This window comes from Octodon degus, unplaced genomic scaffold, assembly GCF_000260255.1.
Source record: "Octodon degus isolate 3935 unplaced genomic scaffold, OctDeg1.0 scaffold00501, whole genome shotgun sequence".
NCBI lineage: Eukaryota > Metazoa > Chordata > Mammalia > Rodentia > Octodontidae > Octodon > Octodon degus.
In genome coordinates, this window is record NW_004525077.1 from 24,190 (window position 1) to 30,785 (window position 6,596).

A 6,596-nucleotide genomic window follows, 5' to 3' on the forward strand; every position below is an offset into this window, starting at 1 on the left:
TATTAAAGGTAGAAAAACCAACAGTCTCTTTAGAGCAAGTTTGGGCAAAGTAAATGTAGGAAAATTATACTCTATGGCATGAAAGTTGACCTTCCTTACATGGCAGAATATAGTGGTAAAAATTAAATGGGAACTGCCTTTTTTAAAGTAACCTTGTCCTCAGGTTGATGACAGCTTTAGGCCATCCTGTGGAAAACTTTCTGGAGTTCTCATGAGAAGTTCATATGCAAGCCTTTGGGCACTGTTCTTTGCATGTGTCCCAGGATTTTGTCCTGTCTCCTTTCCCAGACAGTTTTAGCCTTACCGTACCTTTCTGTCTCATTTTCCTGTGAGAGTCAAAAATCTCCATAATTTCATGAGGTTCTTGGGAAGTGGAGGTCTACATCTTCTATAGCTTCTTCTGGCTAGGAGTTATAAACACTACCTGCTGTGAATTATGCGCTCTTTAACTACCTTGGGGTATCATGGCTCACTGGCTGGGTTCAAGATAAAAACTTCTAGAATAAAGTGAAAAAAGACTTAGAGAATATTGAGTGGCCCATTTGATGACAGAAAGAGTAACTTTTATTATGTTTGGGATATGCAGCCCAAATATGAGGAGTATATCACATTTCCACTTTTCTTATGGAGAATTGTTAGGTTTTGTATCTAGCTGTCTCCCCAATGGCTCATGTAAGTCATAGGATGGACATGGCTGGAGGAGGAGCAGCTGGCTCAAGGGGTGGAGCCAGAGAGGTGCAAACCACTGAACTGGAAGTGCAAGCTTCCCCAGGCCTATGGCCTCTTGGAGGTATAGAGCAGGTCATTGTAGATGCGGGTGGTGCCCCAGCCTCTCCTCTAGACCCTGTGGCATGAGGCGGTGACATCTGCAATTGAGGCTGCCTCAGCAGAGAGGAGATGTTTGGGGAAGATAGTACCCTCAAAATAGTCTGCCTTGGAGCCAGCTGAGTATGGACTGAAACCTCCAGTATCTGTGAACTAAATAAACCTTGCCTTACTTCATTTCAAGTATCAGGTATTTGTCACAGCAATGAGAGAAAAATAACTAAGACAAGTACAAAATATGACAAATAATTATTAGATAAATTATCAGTAGCCTAAGAGCCATAGTTTTAGATTTTTTTATTTTTAAAGAGAATAAAAATAGTAAAATAAGATAGAAATGATACAAATTTCACTAGGACATTTTACCCACATAATAGGCTAAAATAAAACCAGCATCATCAATACAGGTACCCATTTAAACTGTGGTAATTTAGGATGACTATTGACTCTATTTTTCTGTACATAAAAAGTACTAGAGTCTTTCTTTTGGAGAGGAGCATCAAATCTCCAGATTTCAGGAACATTTTCTTTTCTGAGGAAATTCTAGTATACATTTCTCATTTATGATTTTCATAGATTGTCACTGCATTCTTTGAAGAAAGAATCAAATGATTCTTCAAGAACTAGGAATAAGGACAGGGTCTTCTGAGACTGTAGGGCTGCCATCTTTTCTTTCTTATCAGGATTGCAATTTTTCAAAGAACCTTAAGACTTGTTACTGAAATAAATTATAACAACTTGTTTGGGAAGACAGACTACCTCTAAGAGGTGTAGAACTTCCTCCTTGTGGTTCAGAAATGATTATTACTTGGCAAACTTTTTTCCAGATTTTTGTAGGGACATATAACACCGAAAAGGCATATTTGGAGTCCATAGAGGTGTATCACTTCTTGGTTTTTCTTTTTTTTTTTTTGTTCCTTGAATGCCTTCAGGGCACTTTTGGCCAGCGGGAGAGGTGTGAGGTTCGAACTCCAGCAACCTGAGGCTGACAGCTTTGTGGAAGCAGCCACTTAAAGGCCTGAGCTAGGGCCAGGACTCCTGGTTTTTCTTAATATGAATGCCTTGTTAAGAGCTATTAATTCTGCCTTTTTAGCAGAGGTTCCTGGGGAAAAAAGATTTGCTTCAATGATCAACTGTGAATTTACAATTGTATATTCTGCCTTCCTATGTGATTCTTGGATAAAACTACTTGTATCAGTATGCCAAACCTTTACACTGTTTTGGAGGGCCAGGTGGCTGATATCTTGCCTTCTAGCATAGGTCTTGGAGATCACTTCTCCACAAAAGTAGCATACTTCTAGACCTCTAAAGGTCAAAGTGACAGGATTAAGGATAGTGCAGATGGTTATAATAACTTCAGTGTTTTGTAAGAGCATGGTCTGATACTTGCTAAGTATTAACATTTCCATGTTAATCAGAAATGACTTTTCCTTTCCAGAATACAGTGGTACCTTGATTTATATACTTACTTCATTTTAAAAGTTTGGAGAAAATACCTGCATTTGCATAAGGAAGATGGTTATGCTCATGTTTACCACCAAGTGTAGAATTTTTTAATGTAAGCAAAATTTTACTGAACACATTTTTCGAACCAAATTGTTTACAAAATAAATGTTCCTGAATCAAGGTATTACTGTTTTTTTGACCTGATATTGAATCAGTACTTCTAATCTCTGAAAGTCAATGTTATAGTCTTCTTATTAATATAGCTGAAGCTACTACCACCTCAAGCTGTTGTTTGGTGTCAGGAGGCCCTATGGTCACAAACTAGATCTGATCCAAAGACCCTTGTCCTTTGCATTGTGTATGAATATATCCCCAGTAGTGAAGATTCTGGAGTGACAACTAAGGATTTTCTTTGGGTACTTTATATTTCTTCTTAGATATAAAGTTGAGAGATTGTATAACATGTTTGTATAACTCCCAAGATGGGTTGCAAATTAAAACATCATCTACATACTTTAGGATGGGTCCCATTTAAGCTTTAGGTCCCTTATGTCTTTCTTCTAGTGACTGAGCAAAAAAGTTGAGAATTATGTCTCAATCACTGTGGTAGAACTGTTCAAATTTACTCTGCTTCTCTCTTAAAATGAACTTTCAAAATAGAGGGAAACAAACTAGAAGTCTGAATATAGGAAAATGTATCTTTTGATATAAGACTGAGAATCAATTAATGTCCCTTGGAAATTGGGAGAGAATTTTATATGAATGTGAGGCAGACATCATTTCCTATCTTACATTCTCCTGAGGACTTTACTATAGGGCAAAAGAGAATATTACAAGAGAATATGACAAAATCACAGAAGGCTATATTTGAGAAATCTGTCTATGAGAGTCTTCAGGCCTTCATGTGGCTCTTTGATTGGATATTGCTTGTGCTAAGGAAATTGGCTGAGTTCCTTTAGCTTTATATCTACTTGCATAGCTGAATTTGTCTTACCATGTATTTCATTATGAAATGCAGCAGGATTTACATCCTGAATAATTTGTTCAGGGAGATCTGATATAATATCAACAGATAAAATCTATTTTGATCTTCACCACCATTTGAGAATTGCCCCCAATTTTGCTTATAAATTTCTTCATAACAAGAGAGTAAGATGCTGTGGGATAATTACATGTGAAATGTTGACATTCAAAGTGGCACATCACAGGAAGAATATTGAATCTGGCTTGGGGCCAACCTGATAGTTCAGAAGACTAAAGCACCTGCTTAAGCAAAGTGCAGCAGCTGGGGTTCAATCCCAGGTAGGCAGTGCCAGCCTCAACCCCAGGGCATGCTGAGAGTGTGATTGAGACTGGGTGCCATGGCCCAAGTCTGTAATCTCAGAATTTGGGAGGCTGAAAATGGGAGAATCACTATGAGTATGATCTAAGGAGTGAGACCCTGTAGATCCTGTCCTAAACACAGAAAAAAAGGAATATCATATCAGCCATCACATTTAGTCCCTCATTAATATTAGAGTTCCAGTTTGGTTCTGTTGAAAGAACAGTCTCTCCAAGGTGGTTTCCTTCACTTCTTAGAGCATATTATTTATTTACATAGTTCTTAGTCTTTTGTAGAATTCTTTGTGTTCCATCTGTTGTACAGCAAGTGGTCATGATGAGCTAGAATCTTGCTATCCTAGGTCAACCAGGAAAGGTAATAATTTGAAACCCATTTCAAACTCACTAAAGGCCTCTGATATTTGGCTTAGCCATTCTTTGCATTGCTGGATATCTGCAACTACAACAGGGGCACCAGAACACAAGCACTCCTTTTCACTCCTAGGCCATCATTTGGGGGCAGAATGAGATCTGAATTAGAGGAGTAAGATGCAATATTTCAGGTATATCCTGTGGAGTTCAAAGCTTTTTTGTGTACCCAGTAGGATTTAAGACTGAGAAGCATGATGTGCGGTCTGAGTAATATTGATTTCCTCTGAGCTGCTGGACTCTGATGGAATTCTTCAGTCACTTAGAGAAGACGGGATTAATTAATTGGCCTGAAGAATATAAGGAAGAGGTAAAAGATTCTGCCCTGTGTGTTTTCCTTCATTTAATAAACTACAGAGCTTTATATGACCCTCAGAGTTAGGACAGGTCAAGAATAAGATTGCAAAGATCTATCTGTTTTCCTTTCTAAATATCATGATCTCTAGGCTGTTTCTAAAACAAATGATTATAAAAGCCTGGATATTAGGGATTTCATTCCATCTTCTTTATTGTAAGTAGAAATGATTTTTTTTTCAGAAGCAGGGATTGAACTCAGGCCCTTGCACTTGCCAGGGAAGCACGTATTCCACTGAGCCATCTCCCTGGCCCTTTATTTATTTATTTTTTTTTGTAGAAATATTTTAATTGAAAACTAGCCTCATAATTTAAATTGCTATAGTGTACCCAGCTTTTGTCATCTCCTAGCTCATGTTAAACTCCAACTGTTTCATAATAGTGAACAAGTTCTTACCTTTTTAACTGTCAGGAGTAAAACTTTCCCAGTGATCAAGAGTACAGAGTAGTCTTAAAGTTCATGGAATTAGCAGGATATAGTTATGAGATTCTCCAAAGCACATATGGAGATATATGTATAAAGAGAAAACTAGGAACTGTTTCTTTAAAATAATGCCCCATGAAAGAGACCAGAAATGAGTCCAAAAAGCAATTCTTACTTGACTCAAGCATTTGCTAAACAAACATCTTTGCTGAAGCTAGAATGCTGCTGGCATCTTTCACAGAATTAAGCAAACATGACAGTTTCCATTATGGAACCACAGACTCCTTCACGAGAAGTGTGTTGAGCCCCTTGATAGCTTACTTCACCATTAAAAATGCTCAGGAGGTCAAGGTGAAGGTATCCCATCTTGTCCAGTCTCATCATGTCCAACAGGATTCCCTTACTTGCTTAGTCCCTTTGTGCCATTTGATAGCTATGTGTAAGTAGCCATGGAAGCTGGAAAATCAGTCAATGGTGTGTAGGTGGGACTAGGCCTCAGTGCCTAAAGCAAACAAGTTATATTGGTCTTTAGATAAGCATCTTGACTGGTTAATGTCAACTACTAGTCACTAGTCAACCTAGTGTCATGTGTTACTAACTTTGTAAAAATATAAGCAAATGTAGGTTTCATTGTTCTGGCACATGGGTCGTGCCCATCAGGCAGACTGGCAACCACTTACCCCAGCTTTTTTCTTCTCATCCACCTTTCTCATTCCTGTCACCATGTTTCCCTGGGTAGAACCATTCACCATAAGATCAATGGATCCCTACATTTAGTGACTGAACAGGATGCCTGGTATGAGATAAGTGTGCACAGAGGAATCACTTCCAAAGAGTGTGCATAAGGGAGGGAAGCAGATTAATTGGAGCCAGTGGTAGTCTGCACAGGTGTGCATTGGCATTTTCACATTAAGTGCAAAACTTGGGGATGGAGGCTCACTAGGGCCAGGAGCAGGCTCACTAGGGCCAGAAAGATACAGAGCACAAAGAGAGAAAGAGGCTTGAAAGAAGCCTAGTAGGGAAATGTTTGATTGAGTTAAAAATGGGAAACACAGAGTTTCAATGACCATAAATGTTTATAGATGTATATAAAAATGTTTGTTGTTTTCTTGGTTTTTGTATTTGTGCTACTTTCTAAGACCATTATGAAGGACTGAAAGTGGAACACTGTTTTAAAATTAAGGTCTAAGGAGAATATAGGGTAGGGTAAAGTTGTAGCACATAGAATTTAAACCTCTAGCTTTGCTCAATTAGATAAAAAAAGAAAAAAGTTCTTTTAAATTGCCAGAAGTTGGTTCCAAATGCACTGGGCCACTGGGGGGAGGGGCACAAACTGGGTTCCAAAAGGCCCCTGAACTCGGGGCTTAGTCAGACCCAGCTGGGATTCCCCAGCCACCTATGCATTTGTTTGCCCCATCCAGCCACAGAGGTTGGTGTGTACTACCAACTACAGTCCTATTGCCTGGTACTACCTAAGAGGGTCTTGACTATGGTAAGTAGTGGCCTTGGCACTGGTTATGGGCATTGCTGTCACCACAAATTTGTCAAACTCAAGGTAGTATTTATGGTTAAAATCTGGGCAAAAGCAAAACACTCAATGATTTTTACGGAGTCACAAGCAGCAATTCTGGTGGCAGCTCAGGGAAATTTAACTGAGTTTCAGATCAAAACGTCAGCCTCAAGGAAAGTAGAGCCATTTTCCTTATCTTCCTTGCAGCTGGCATTAAAAGAAGCCAGAGGGACAGGGGAATTCATCGAGGGTTGTCAACATCTTTGCCTTGTTTCTGAAGTACAAGTT